The 14166-nt window shown below is 40.3% G+C and overlaps 1 long non-coding RNA gene across 1 annotated transcript; it reads left to right on the top strand.

Annotated features, from left to right (window-relative positions):
* The first annotated feature begins 5726 nt into the window (after positions 1-5726).
* LOC121234325 lies at positions 5727-7452 on the top strand. Its single transcript, XR_005934368.1, has 3 exons — positions 5727-6013; positions 6250-6316; positions 7424-7452. It is a non-coding gene; the product is annotated as an uncharacterized LOC121234325 (long non-coding RNA).
* The last annotated feature ends 6714 nt before the right edge of the window (positions 7453-14166 follow it).

Genomic DNA, 14166 nt, shown 5'->3' with positions numbered 1-14166 from the left:
ATCGATATAGCGACTGAAACTACGTGGACTAAAGAGATTCTAGGTTGACCTAAGTGAGCAAAGAACTCTAAACCTCTTGATTAAGGATTGGTCCATTTGGCCATTTGAGGAGGAAGAATATCTTGAAAACTATGAAAACTCGAAAGTCCCAAAAATTTTTGGTGAACTAATATGCTACAATATACATGCAGCCTAGTTGTGGTAAGTAATTCATCAAGATTAGTACACACTACAACAAATCTCATTTTTACCCAGGAGGGACTGTGGTCGGAAAAAGTGTAGACTTCGTGGGAAACGATCTGTTTCCCACCAATTTGTGTCGTGGGAGACCCCGTGGCATAAAACTGGAGGGGAAAAAATTCTTTTTCCACCAAACCACAAGTTCATGAGAAAAACTTTCTTTTTCCCATGAACTACCGTGGTGGTTAAAATATTTTTTCTTCATGGCAAATAAGGTTTTATCTGGTATGATGTGGTGGGAAATAACATCATTCTCCATGAGAAGAGGTTGTAGCAAAAAGTCTTTACCTATGACATATCTTCGTGGAAAAAGTTATCTTTGGTATTTCCGATAAAATAATTTCCTGAGAAATATATATTCTTCACAAAATATTTCGTTGAAAATACTTATTTACGAATAAATCTTATCGCGGGAAATATATACTTCCAACAAAAAAAAAAAAGTATTTGCCAGGAGTTTCATTCGCAGCAAATACTAAGAGATTTAAAAAAAAAAGATTATTATCATAAAAAAAAATGATTCAGAGCCGAAAATAATCGCAATAGGTAGTCTAATATCGGCTAAAATAAATATATCCGAATCTTGGAGATCCAAATTCACACTTACATAAGTTAAAAAAAAACATGTAAAAATATGCTAACATTCATAAGAATAACTTCTAATGAGAACTCAATTTATACATATACACGACACAATCACAAAACTTTACAAGTTACAATTCATGACACCACAAAAAGTGGGGTGTGGTTTAAAAAAATCCACTTCATCCCAACTTCAAGGCTAATGGCATAAAAGAAAAGTAGACACAACAATTGATAGAGGGTTCTTTTTCCCCATACCTAAATGATGGTAACTTGAACATTTCCAATGCAACACATGCTTGCAAACTTGAGCACAAGAACCTGAAGCGAAATTATTAAGAAAGAAGAAGTGAAAAAGCCAATCACTTGATTACTCTCAAACTAAATAATCTGAAAAGCATAAATCTTCAGAGGAGAAAGCAAGAACTAGAATTGCAAGTCTCAAGAATGAGGGCATCGGTTTCAAGTTTCAGAAGCCTCAAATTTCAAAAGATGTCTCATGGTACAACTTAGAGTATCAAAACAGCCACCTATGAGTACGCATGGAAACCATGTGCACTATTATCAAGCAATTGCATAGCATAACGCCAAGATCATGAACATTATTCTATGAATACCACGAAGAGAAACAAAACTAGAATTGGAAGTTTCTAAGATATGCGCAACATAAATAGCCTATTTGTCACTTTCAACATAGTTATACACTACTTATCACTTTTCCACATTGAAAAGTGACTCAGTTAGTTACTAAAGCATTAAAAAACCTAAGAAAATGGAGTTGTACCTCTGATTTGGCACCAGATTATCCTTGAAAACATGTTTTCCAAATTGAGATTTCTCATGTGGAAACTTGATTGAGGTATGAGCAGGACAGAGCATGAGAAAGTTTTCCTGCAAGAAACAAAATGAAAACCCATTAATAGTTCAAGCTTAACACATTACATTAATAGTTAAAGCTAAGCACATTTTTATAGAAAATAAAAAGTTGATCTTTGAACCTCTTGTTAAAACTTGTGGGTCACAACCAATACATCCATAAGTGTTCAAACACAAATGCCTCTTTTATCTGATCTGTACATGGATAGTTATGCCATGGTTCACATTGAGATTCTCATGAACTAAATGAAACTTCATGCCAGTTGAGCATTGACCCTAACCATAGAGTGGAAAAACTACCAATAAGAAACAGAGAAATAAGACTTTTATATATTATGCTAGCTATCTTAACAATAGTGTTTATTGTTTATGTAGTCATCAAATTGTGGCTACTAATCTATCATTATATGCAGGCCAGCCGTATAGCAAATTAAGCACATTTCCCATCCACATTTTCAAAAGTCCGATCAATTGATAAGATATAACAATCCTATATGTTTTATTTTTTATATGAGTATAACAATCCTATATTTCCTTTACAATTATAAATATCTGAGAGTTAAGCAGCTAATACTTACGAAGACGGTATTGAAATTTGAAATCCCATCATCTTTCAAAAACCTCTGGGCTCCATCAAGGCATTCGGGAGAAAGCTCATTATCACGAAAAGAACCTAGCAGTTCACTAACCTAAGAACCAGAAGGCAAAGAAAATAAGCACCAAGGCGTAAAAAGAAAAAAAAAATCAATTCATGGTAATGTGCCCATACCAAATCTCTAATCTTTAGAGGCCCGACATACTCTTCAAAGCACAAGACAAAGGCAACAATAATTATTTATCACTCCAACAACACAAGTGAAGCCACTCCATTCCATCCACTCCATTGCAATCCAAATAGGCTATCACCCAACCAACAAACCAAGTGTTGCTATTAATCTATCATTATATCTTCAAGTGTTTGAAGGCAACCCTGCACAGAGAATTCACTCTGTCAACACTGCAACAGAGGGATGTGCAGCCACTACACTGCAAAAGCTAGACCAGCAGCCACCATGATAAAGCATGAGGGACCTGCAGCATGCCTTTAGTGCCAAGATGATTCAATTGCTCTCTTGATTTCCTCTCATTTTCTCTTCTGTCAAGGTGCAATTATAACAAATTGAGTAGTTAAAAACATTTGAAATGGTAAATTTACATAGATACAAATCTGACTAGGCCCTCAACACCACACCATACACGTCTATATACACTAAAATAATGCACTTGAGTCACAAATGTAGGATTTTTACCATGCTTAAGGGCTGGACAGCTAAGGAGGTGTGCGGAAGGTGATCCTACGTCCATGGGTTGCTCATGGTGGTCCTGCGTCTTGACTGGAGGAGGAGATGGTGGCTCACGGCGGCGGGGAAAGCCACTGTAACCAGAAAACCATGGGGTGTACGGTGGAGACCCACGAGAGAGACCGTTCTAGGGAGAGAGATGTGGGAGCTGGGGTGGAGTTGGTGGAACCTTAGGGCGGCTGAGGGTGGCGATGGCCATGCTTGGAGATGGCGGAAGTGCACGGATCTGCCAGATCCAAGAGGGAGAGGGAGAGAGAGAGAGAATTGGCGAGAGGGAGGGTTGAGCAGGAAAACCCACGGTGGCTCGACGGCAAGAGGAGCCGTCCGTGGAGGCGCTATAGGGAGGAATGGATCGACAATCGCAGAGAGAGAGAGAGAGAGAGAGAGAGAGAGAGGGACTCGATAGTCACGAGGGTTTTTTTGGGGCGGATGGGGGGAGGGAAGAAACGAGCAGAGTATTTAATTTTATTTAGTATTTCCAGTGGATTTTTATCACCGAAATAACTTTTCAAGTTGCCGCAAATATAAATAACCCATATTTAAAAAAGTTAATCTATTTGTGGCGAACAAAGGTCGCCGAAAAAAGATAAAAATCTCGTCGCAAAAAACTAATAACCAATGAGAAGAAATTATTCTAGTAAGATTATTTTCGGCGTGAAAATGTCGCTGCAAAAAACTAATAACCTTGTGGCAAAAACTAATAACACACGAAAGTAACATATTTTTGGTAAGTTTATTTGTAGCTACTTTTAATCGTCGCAAAAGGTTTTTGTTTCGTGGCAAAAAATAATTTTCCCACAAAGTTTTACTTGCCAGCATGATCTCATGGCAAAAAGCTTGTATTTTTTCCCACAAACAAGTTTCGTGTCATCAGCCTACTATTTGCTAGGATCGTATCATGGAAAAAGAATTCGTGGAAAAAGCCCATATTTGTTGTAGTGACAATAATGTTATATGACATCCTATTGACAATAAGTAATCAATCACTATGAACTACAACAAATGCAAGTCTAAAGTGAAAACCGCTCCCTAAGTTTCAATAAGAAATGTAATAGTTTCTATAATGCCACATCAATCGTCCTTCCTTATGAGAACTGCATGTAAATGATATTCTCAAACCACTCATGCTAGTTAAGTGCCCCTTCCTTGTAGCATCTCATTGCTTGGTAAGGACCTGGCAAGGATCTGTGGTGCTAATTGCCTGATGTTGTTACGAATCTTGGATTCAATCAGCCATCTTTATGATTAGGTTTTTTTGGTTGGGTTGACATGTGCATTTTGAAGTTAGAATTGTTTGAGATTGAAAATCAGCTTTTTTTGTTTGGAAATAGGTTAGCTACTATGAGGTAAATCGATGAGTTCTTTGCAGCCTGGCTTGCCTTGTATTTATCTGTATCCATGTCCATTCATTTGGTTAAGTGGAATGATTTTTCGATTTATGCTCTTGTTCTCATTTAGTGAATTTTGCCTCATCGCCTCGGCAACAAAGGGTTGGATTCATTGTTTTCTAAATCTTCTCCTTTCCCCTTTGATTGATCTACATTTGATCCCTAAAGAGGGCTTCCTTCTCAAGAGACTACGGTAGTCTCCTCCAGAGTCTCCGTTTCAAAAATTTGTTGTTGGTTTCATTCGCAACACAAGATTGAGAGATTTCAAGTTGCTTTAAGCCATGTGAGCGTATTCTCATAAAATCACAGCCCCAATCACCATCAACGAGGAACAAAGTGAGAGAGAATGTCTGGAAGCATTGTGTGTGATCCAAGGTATTGAATTGCATTCCGGTTGAGATTCAGGAAATAATATTTCGGAATCGGTACATTTCAATGTACCATTTCGAGATAGTCGTTATATAGATCAATTATATATATATATATATACACAATTATAGATATATAGAAAAACTATATTCTAAAATAATATCAATACATTTTTTAAAAATATACATGCATAAAAAACTAAATAATACATTTTAATATAAGTCATAAAAATACTTGTAAGGCAAAAACTCTGAATTAATTCAATATGTCACCTGCGAGTGTACAACAATATATATATATATATATTTATATATATATATATATATAATTATAAATACACGCGGTCTGACACTCAAAAGAATATAGCTTGTCATCTCCACATCTAATTGAAGATCAATCTCTTCTCTTCATGAATATCGTGGGCATTTTTCAACGCCAAGAATTATCAACCCAGCGGCTCCCTTTGTCATCATTTGCTTTCTCATTCTTGGGCTTCTTTCTTTATGAGCTACTGGTTCTCCAATTTCTAGTGACCTCTATTATTTTCCTACAATTTTCTTTATTTGTATATTCATTGTTTGTCTAGTTAAAACATAGACCACATTAATGAAATATTTTACCGCTCTAATTTCCCGTTGCTTTTTTTTTTTAAAGAATTAATTCTTGTAATTAAAGCCAAATGGGTCTGCTCTAAGAGCATTCACAGTAGAATATCCAAATGCAAATGCAAAAGGTCAAGTGGCTTAATAAAACATAAAAAGGGGCTACATTAGATTATGCAGGTGTAAAATCAAATGACTTTGAGCTACAGTGAAGTCAAATAATAAACCAAATATTTGTTTTTTATTTTCTTCCTCTAGAAGCGCTCTCTCTCTTCCCTCAATTTTCCCTCTGTGAAGTAGTTGCTTTTCCCTCGGTTTGGTGCTCCCGATTGGATTGTCTCAGTTTCTTTCACAATTTTCTCTCCATTTTCCGTCTAGTGCAACCGCATATCTGCCATTGTTTCCAGCCCAAAATCTAAAATCACTTCACCCGTTTCCTTTGCACGAAAGCCACTCAAGCCATATGGTCCAGATCTCTGCCCTAGAGTGCCTGTTTCCTTTGCAAAAAAGTCATTCCAGTTGTTTCTCGTCGACACAACACCACTCAAGGCAAAGAGAAGCCATTGAAGCTGCTCAGAGATGGAGGCGACTTGATGCAGCCAAGGCCCAACTCAAGGTCCCTCCTCCTCACCTACACATCTAATTTGACCAAATCGTGATCCCCTTTGTGTGTTTTAGCTTTTTTTTTCTTTTTTTTTTTTTTAATTCTCTAATTGGTTTATGATTAATTTTTCATGATAATCAGATTGATTGTATGGATCATCTGGTTTATTAATAATTTATTTGTTAGGCTCTATTTCTTTCTTGTAATAGTGGCGTCCTATTTCACTTTGCATTTGGGTTTCATTGCAGCAGTAGCCAGTAGCAGCAATAGCCCGTCGCAGCAGCACTAGATCTTGCCTTGAGTTTGACAAAATAGGTAAGTATGTTTGAAATTTGTTTTACTGTGATGTTGGTTGAATTTGTATATTTTTCTCAATTCTGTCTACAAACACAGTGAGAGGGAAAAGATTTGGTATTAATTCTTTGGAATCCTAGGCTCAAAACCAGACACTTTGATCTGAAAACTAGTAAACGAAAACTGGATTGAAGACTGTCATGTATAAAGCTAGAATCCACTTCCTTTTTCTTTTTTATTGTTTGTCTTCCATGTACAAAGCTGGATTGACACTTACATATACTTCTAGAACAAATGAATGTGAACACTTATATAAATGACATATCTTTTATTTTTTTTTCCTTTCTTGAAAAATCACCTGTTGCACTCCAGGATCGTGTCTACAAGATTTATTTAATTTGTATTACTTCTGCTTGGTCTTTGTGAAGTTAGAGTGAGAGTGGAGTGAAGTGGTCTTTGCGAAGATGAAGTGTTTGATGAAGTGTTGTTGAGGAAATGAATTAATTGATGAATTAATGCAAAACTAATGCAAACCCAATAAGTGTTCTTGATAAATTAATTGAATCATTTACCGTGAAGTTAGGATTATTGTAATCATCTTTGTGCACTGATTGTCCTCTTGATAAAGAGGGGAAATTGACACCTGTCAGTGTAAAAGAAGGAGATATTGTTCTCTTGCCTGAATATGGAGGAACTCAAGTGATTTACTGGCAAGTAGTAGTTCTACCAACCACCCAAGAAAAAATGTAGTTCTACGGTTCTACCTTGTGCTGCAATTGAGTAGGTCCATTTTGTTTTGGACTTTTTCATTGGATGAAAGTAAAAGATTGTAAAGTGCTAAACCAAATGATAATGATGGTTATTCCATCACTTCCAGGCAAACACTCTTTCTTATTCCATAGCTGGTAAAGTGCTAAACCAAATAATAATGATGGTTTGTAAAAGATTGTAGGAATGCTAAATATAGATTTCAAACAACCTGTTGCTTCTATACAAAAAATGATGGCATTCCAACTGATTATAGCTAGCATAAGTAATATGTTGCTGTGTTCCAATTTTCTTTGGTTCATCATGTAATTCATTTTTAAAGTGATGGCTAGTTTAACTAACCTGGGTTATTATGTACAGAAACCTGAATCTTGGAGGCTTGCTTGTCAGTAATCTTGGGTAGTCTTTATTTTTTGTGATGGGCAGTAACATTAGTAATGGGCTGACTTTTGGATGTGTGAATATTTTTGTGATGGACTGACTTTTGGAGGTGTGTATATTTTTGTGATGGGCTAAAATGTGTTGAACATTAGTGATAACTTGTGTTTTTCTCAATGATTTTTTTTAGATGAAAATGTAATAGACATGTGTTTTTTTCAATGGTGTTGTATGAAATATTTAGAATGTATTTGATGCACTCCAAGATCCATCCACATCTTTATCCAAGTCTCATATTGTATAATATTAATATTTCCATATAGCTCTTAATCTATGAAAAAAAAAAATTAATAGAACAAAAGAAAATTGAAAAAAAAATATTATTAAATTTATAATATTTTATTATTATTTTGACTAATATATGGATAATCCAATGTAGGAATAAGTTTTGAGTGAAATAACCAAATGCAAAATCATGTCACATTATGCAAATTTTGCATTTACATTTGCATAATCCAATGCTAATGCTCTAATATGTTGAGCTTGATGAAAAGTAAAAGCTTTAGAGTACTGGATTTTCTTCTCTCCTTTTAGTTTCCCGCATTTTTTCGGCGACCAAAATGAACATTGTTTTGTTATTTGGTTGTTTTATTGAGTTCTTTTTGTCTGCTAGCAACATATGAGACAAAGGGGATGGAGCTTCGACAAAGGTGGACGAGGTGGTGTGTGGAGCTGGACGTTGATGTGTGGCGGAGGAACACGAGCTATGACAGAGGGAGCAATAGCCAACAAGAGTTGCGAATCAACTGGAGCTTCAATAAAGCAACATGGGACAGAGCTGCAAGCTTGCGACGGTGTTGATTGTGGTGGGCACCGATCATCTAAATGCAGAGAAAATGGGATCTGAGCTATGATTAGGGATTTGAGACTTTGAGTTCTAATTTGGCAATGCAAGAGGGGAGAAAAGTTGACCAGTGGTTCAAAGGACTCATCTTCTTGCGAGTGTAAGGATTCACCTATTATTGAGTTAAGGGACTTGTCTTCTTGTGAGTGTAAGGACACGACTTTGTTGGAAGGGGGGTCAATTCCGAGTCCAGGGACTTGGAACCTTACCCCACAGCAAGTCTAGAGAATCATCTTCTTGCGAGTGTAAGGTCTCGACTTTGTTTCATTCAAACCATGGGAGATTTTAGAAAAAACATCATGACGTTCTCATTCATTCATAATTGTTCGTACAAGTTGCTGCCTTATGCTTCTACACATAGTACGTTTTTTAAGTGTTCGGCATTCCAGGGGTGGGGTAGCTCGTGTCCTTGGCTGTCCTTGAGGAGAGAGAAGCTGGGTTGGTTGCTTGCGGTGAGTACATAAGACCCTCCTGACGTGGCCTTAACTTCCCTTCCTCCGAGGTAGTTATTCCCATCTATCACAACACCATGTCGTCTATCTTGAAGGATCGTGGCCTGACTAATTTGTTGAAGTACTACTCTGCCTTACGCTTATTACTCACCATTCACATCGCTGCTTCCTTCCTTCTTTCCTCCAGGACGTCCAAGTTCTCGGCAAGCAATTCGTTGTTTGTGTTTGGGCTAAAGTGTTGGATACAGAATGTGGGCATTCCGACTTCTACGAAAATTACTGCTTTACTCTCGCAAGTAAGAGGGAGAGGCGTCTCACCGATGGGGGTTCGGACAGTGGTTTGGTATGCCCACAGCACACTCGAGAGTTCTTCAGCCCATGCCCCTTTGTGCACCCAGATCCTTTTCTTGAGGGTGGTGAGGAGGGTTTTGTTGGCTGCCTCAGCCAGTCCATTGGCTTAAGGGGGTCCTGGTGAGGAGTACTTTATCTTAATTCCGAGCTTTTTGCACCATTCTTGGTAGTGTGTGTAGTCGAACTGTCTCTCGTTGTCTGATACAAAGCTCTGTGTTACGCCAAATTGGCAGCCTCTTCTTCGACCCACTTGGTGAAATAATCGACCATAACCATGACAAACTTGGCTTCTTCCCTGGCTACCGGAAAGGGGATTAGGTCTAGGCCCCATTGGGCAAAAGGCTACTGGGCCATGATTGAGGTCAGCTCCTTTACCGGGCAGTGCGGAATCTGTCCGTGCTCCTGACATCTTGGGCAGTTCTCACCTAATTCTTCTGAATCTCTGAGTGAACAGGGCTAGTAGTATCCAGCCCGGGTTACTCTCGCAGCTAAGGCCCTTCCTCCTAAGTGGCTTCCATAAATTCTCTCCTAGATTTCTGCTAGCACGTACTAGGCTTCCTCCGGTGAGAGGCACTTAAGGAGTGGCTCGGAGAAACCTCTTTTATATAGCACCCCTTCCAGTAGGGTGAACCAAGCTGCCCTGTTCTTGACTTTTCTTCCTTCTTCTTGGTTGCTGGTTAGTTGCCCTTCTTGAAAGAATCTCTAGATGTCTGTCGCCCATTTTGGAGGTGTTAGGACTGCAACAGACACTTCTGGAGCACAGTGTGTTCTGCAAGTGGGACCTCCTCCTACCCAGATGCAGCCCTTGCTAGGCGGTCTACTTCTGATTTCCCGCCCTTGGCACCTGTTGAATGCTAAAGTAGTGGAAGCGGTCGTGCTCGTCGCAAGCCAGTTGGAGGTATTTCTTCAGTCTCTCTTTTTTCTTAGTGAATTGCCCTAGTACCTAGCTAACTACAACTTAGGAATCAACCCTCACTTCCATTTACTCAACCCTTAGTACATGTGCAATTGACATCACCGTTAAGAGCGCTTCATACTCGGCTTCACTATTTGTTACTTTTATGGTCAGCTTGACCACATAGTTGTGCTCTTCTCCTAGCTCGGTGACGATGTGCACCCCAGCTCCTTTGCCAGCCTAGTAGGACGATCCATCTACGTAGACCTACCAGGGCTTTCCTTGGGGAGCATCCTGTACTTCCTCCGAGAAGCTGGTGAACTTGGCGACGAAATCTGCCAATACTTGTCCTTTGATCGCAGCTCGGGGCTGGTACTCCATGTCGAATTTGCTAAGCTCGATTGCCCATTTGGCGAGCCGTCCTAAGGTCTCTGGTTTTTGTAACACCTTCTTGAGGGGGAGGTTGGTGAGCACTTTCATCGGGTGGGCCTGAAAATACGGCTATCTCCTTGCTGCGACAATCATGGCGAACACCAACATTTTTGTTCGGGGGTACCTTGCCTCTGCACCACGAAAGGCTCGGCTCATGTAATAGATGGGCCGCTGTCCCTCTTTCATTTCCTGGACCAGTATAGCCGATACAACATGTGGGGACAATGCCAAGTACACAGTCAAGGTCTCACCTGGCCTCATCTGGCTTAGCAATGGGAGGTGACTCCGGTATAACTTCAGATCGGTGAAGGCCTTTTCGCAAAGCGACTGCGCCATGAGGACATGCCTAGGATAGACGATTCCATCATCGAGCACTGGCCTCTAGTGCACAGTGGCGGCCTACTTGCACCCTTTCAGCACTGAACACTTCCTTGTAGCCTGCCTCCGAGCGTGTGCCTTTCGGTCTAACGAAGTGATCCGCCTCCTGCGTATCCTCTAGAGATTGTGCTGATCTCCCTGAGAGGTCTATCCTCCACTGGGGAGCTTCTTCACCTTCCGTCCCTAGCTCCCTACCTCCTTGGCTTCTTTTCCTGTTGGAAGCCCAAGCGCCTTCCTCGGTGGCAATCTATTTGATCCTTTGAACGACATGCTCGATTCTTCTGCTCTTCTTCCTTTATACTCTTCAGGGCATAACAGTCCCGGGAGCTGTGTCAGTTATTCGTATGGTACTCACAGTACGGGCAGTTTTCCACCTCTCGTGGTCGTTCTTCTTTTAGGCTCAAGTATCGATTCCCCTCTACTGCCAAGTTTGTATGGGTGTGGCCCCCTTCCTTGGAGCCGAAGGGGTGCTTCTCCCTTTTTCTTTCCGTCCGATGCTCCCTTTCTTTCCCCTCCTCGGTTGCGGTTGGGTTGCTGCCCTGACAACTTCAGGCCAGCCCGTTCCACCACGGATTGACGCGGGGTAGTCAGGGCAAGGGTGTCTTCAGCATTAATGAACCCACCCGCTCGGTCTAGTATGCTTGGCAAGTGAGAGTATCTCAAGTACTCTCACCACTATTCTTTACTTTATTATTAATTTTCATCTACTTTTCTACTATTCATTACTTTTCATCTACTTTTATTACTATTCAATATTTTATTATTACTTTTTTATTATTTTTTCATTATTATTCACAAACATTCTCAACACTTCTCAAGTATTCTCACTATCCAAACCAAGTTGAGTGGTAGGAGTCTTTCTTACTATCTCGGACATAAACAGACTTAGTGGCCAGATTCCTCCTAGGAGTGCTGTCAATGTGATCTTCTCCTCTTGGTCGTCTGTGGTCATACGCTCTCAGTTGAACAACAAGAGATAGGACTTTAGACTCTCTTACGACTTGCCAGGAACTGCATCATGAATAGGCAGGCGAGCTCCTCAAAGCTTCCTATTGTTCCTAATGATAATGACTCGACCCAAGTCTCGACGACTCCATTCAGAGTTAGTGGGAAGGCTTGGCAGGTGACTTCTCCTAGAAAACTGTGCAAGGTCATGTGGGCCTTGAATGTTTCCAGGCACTCCACCGGGTCTTTGGATCCATTGTGCAGTTCCATCTGGGGGACTTTGAACTTGGCGGGAAGCGGCACAACCATGACTCCAGCGCTGTATGGGAGGTCGGAGCTAACGAGTTACTGGTCTACGGTTGATGGGGTGTCCATCTTCTTCTCCATTTCTGCACCCTTGTCCCCTAGCTCTTAGATTTTGAGGTACATCTCGCATCTCTCTTCTTCCACCGCAGTATCGATTGGGGCCTCCGTGAATCCTCATGCTTGTTGTCGCTATGTTCTGCTCCCCCCACTAGCTCATCATTGGCGAACTTGAGGGTTGTAATCTCCTGGCAGAGCATCCCTATTTCCTCTATTAGCTTTCTTATGATCTCCTCCATACTTGCAAGTCGTGCTTCCATTATTTCTTCCTCGTGATTCCCCCTTCTTGTAGTTTGGGACCGCGTTGCTTTCGGCATGTGAAGCATATGCTTTTATGGAAATCCCACAGATGGCGCCACTGTTGATGTCATGTTTCGTAGCCCGAGCAGTACTGCAAGGCCCAAGTTCCACATTACTTGCAACTAAGAAGGAGAAGAGGTTCCGATGACTCTTGGGATCACTCTGATGCCTAAGTCAGTGAAGGATTCTATGGAGAAGGGCACAGAAATATGGAATGATGGTAAGAGTTATCGGGCAGAGAGTGAACGGGGCTCCCGTAGAAGGGATCCCTCTATTTATACCTCATTCGAGTTCCACTGTTCGAGGGAGATCGTGGTGCATCAGGTGTTAGACCTGCCACCACTCATTTTCTTGTCACCCCAATGTGTCAATCCACGACCTATCAGGAGATCGTGCCGTGTCAGTTGTGCTAGGTCTGCCCCGCAGGCACCTTCTTACCATGAGAGTGCGTCAGATCGCGGGCGAGCCGTCCTTCGTACGTGAGGCGTGCCGTTACACACCGGCCTTCTGACACAAGCATTTATTATGGCATGCCTTGGGTCTGTCGAATCTATGATCGGACACGTGCCGCCATTTGTGTGTAATTAGGCATCCTGTTCAGTGCTTTGTGATAGGGTTCAGCAATTTGTTGAGTCCCGAGATGTTCTCCTTGGCACCTCTAAGCTTGGTGTCGGCAGGCAATCCAGGGTCGGTTCGCGCTCATTACCTGATCCGTGGTCTCCAGCTTCCTCCCTTGGGCCTGAGGTTCCATAGCTCGGCTTTCTTAGACTTGGGTCCTTTTGGGGCAGGCCGATTGTATAACATTTTTCGAAATGCTTAATTTGATTGTTAGCTATAACATCGATCAGAAAAAATACAAGACTGATTTTGGGATCGATCTAGCCAGATTTTTGCTACGGATAGCACGGGTGGACCCCATTGATCTTGCATTGTATTTCTTCCTCCGCATTCGATCAGAGTCACGCAATTCCAGTAGAAGTAGTCTACCATTTGCTCTGTTGATATCTAACCTCTTACTCCGATCGGGGGTTACAGTGTTTATGATTGGGGGCAGGTCGCCACAGATGGGGCCCTTTAACAAGATCGCATTCAATAAGAGCAAGGGGCACTTGCAGAAGACTACACCAGAACAACCTAGTGCCACGTCAACAGATCTAGCTTCTAGTAGTACTGTCGTTGTTGAGAGACAGCCTCTTGGGGCTACTTTGGATCAGGTACGAGCTCTGTTTATAGAGTTCATTGAGCCTATCATGAAAAAGTTTAGAGATCTTGAAGGATGCATTAAAATGTTAGAAGAGGATGTTGATCTACTTAGCAAATATTGATCGTTTTAGTTATTATTTTACTTTTTTATGTTGTATTGAACATTATGGTTTTTATTTTTTGTGTTTACGACCTTGTTTATTTTTTTTCATTTTACTTGTCATTCATGATAATATAAAAAATGATATTATCTTTAAAGTTATATTTATATAAATTTAACATAAAAGAAATCACTATAAAGTTTTGAAATTAATTACATAAAAATAATTTATGAATTTATAAATATTTCAACTCACCGTAAATCATAATATATATATCATATATACACATTTTTATATTGTGAAAATGGTAACAAATTAATGGAAAAAATGTCCATTCTAACAAAGAAATTTAAGTTCGAACGGTTTTTAAATTTTCCAAGAAAAAATAAATTAATTTCTCC

This window comes from Juglans microcarpa x Juglans regia, chromosome 1D (assembly GCF_004785595.1).
Source record: "Juglans microcarpa x Juglans regia isolate MS1-56 chromosome 1D, Jm3101_v1.0, whole genome shotgun sequence".
Taxonomy (NCBI): domain Eukaryota; kingdom Viridiplantae; phylum Streptophyta; class Magnoliopsida; order Fagales; family Juglandaceae; genus Juglans; species Juglans microcarpa x Juglans regia.
Note: the sequence above shows the minus strand (reverse complement) of the source record. Positions and strands in the feature narration are given on the sequence as shown.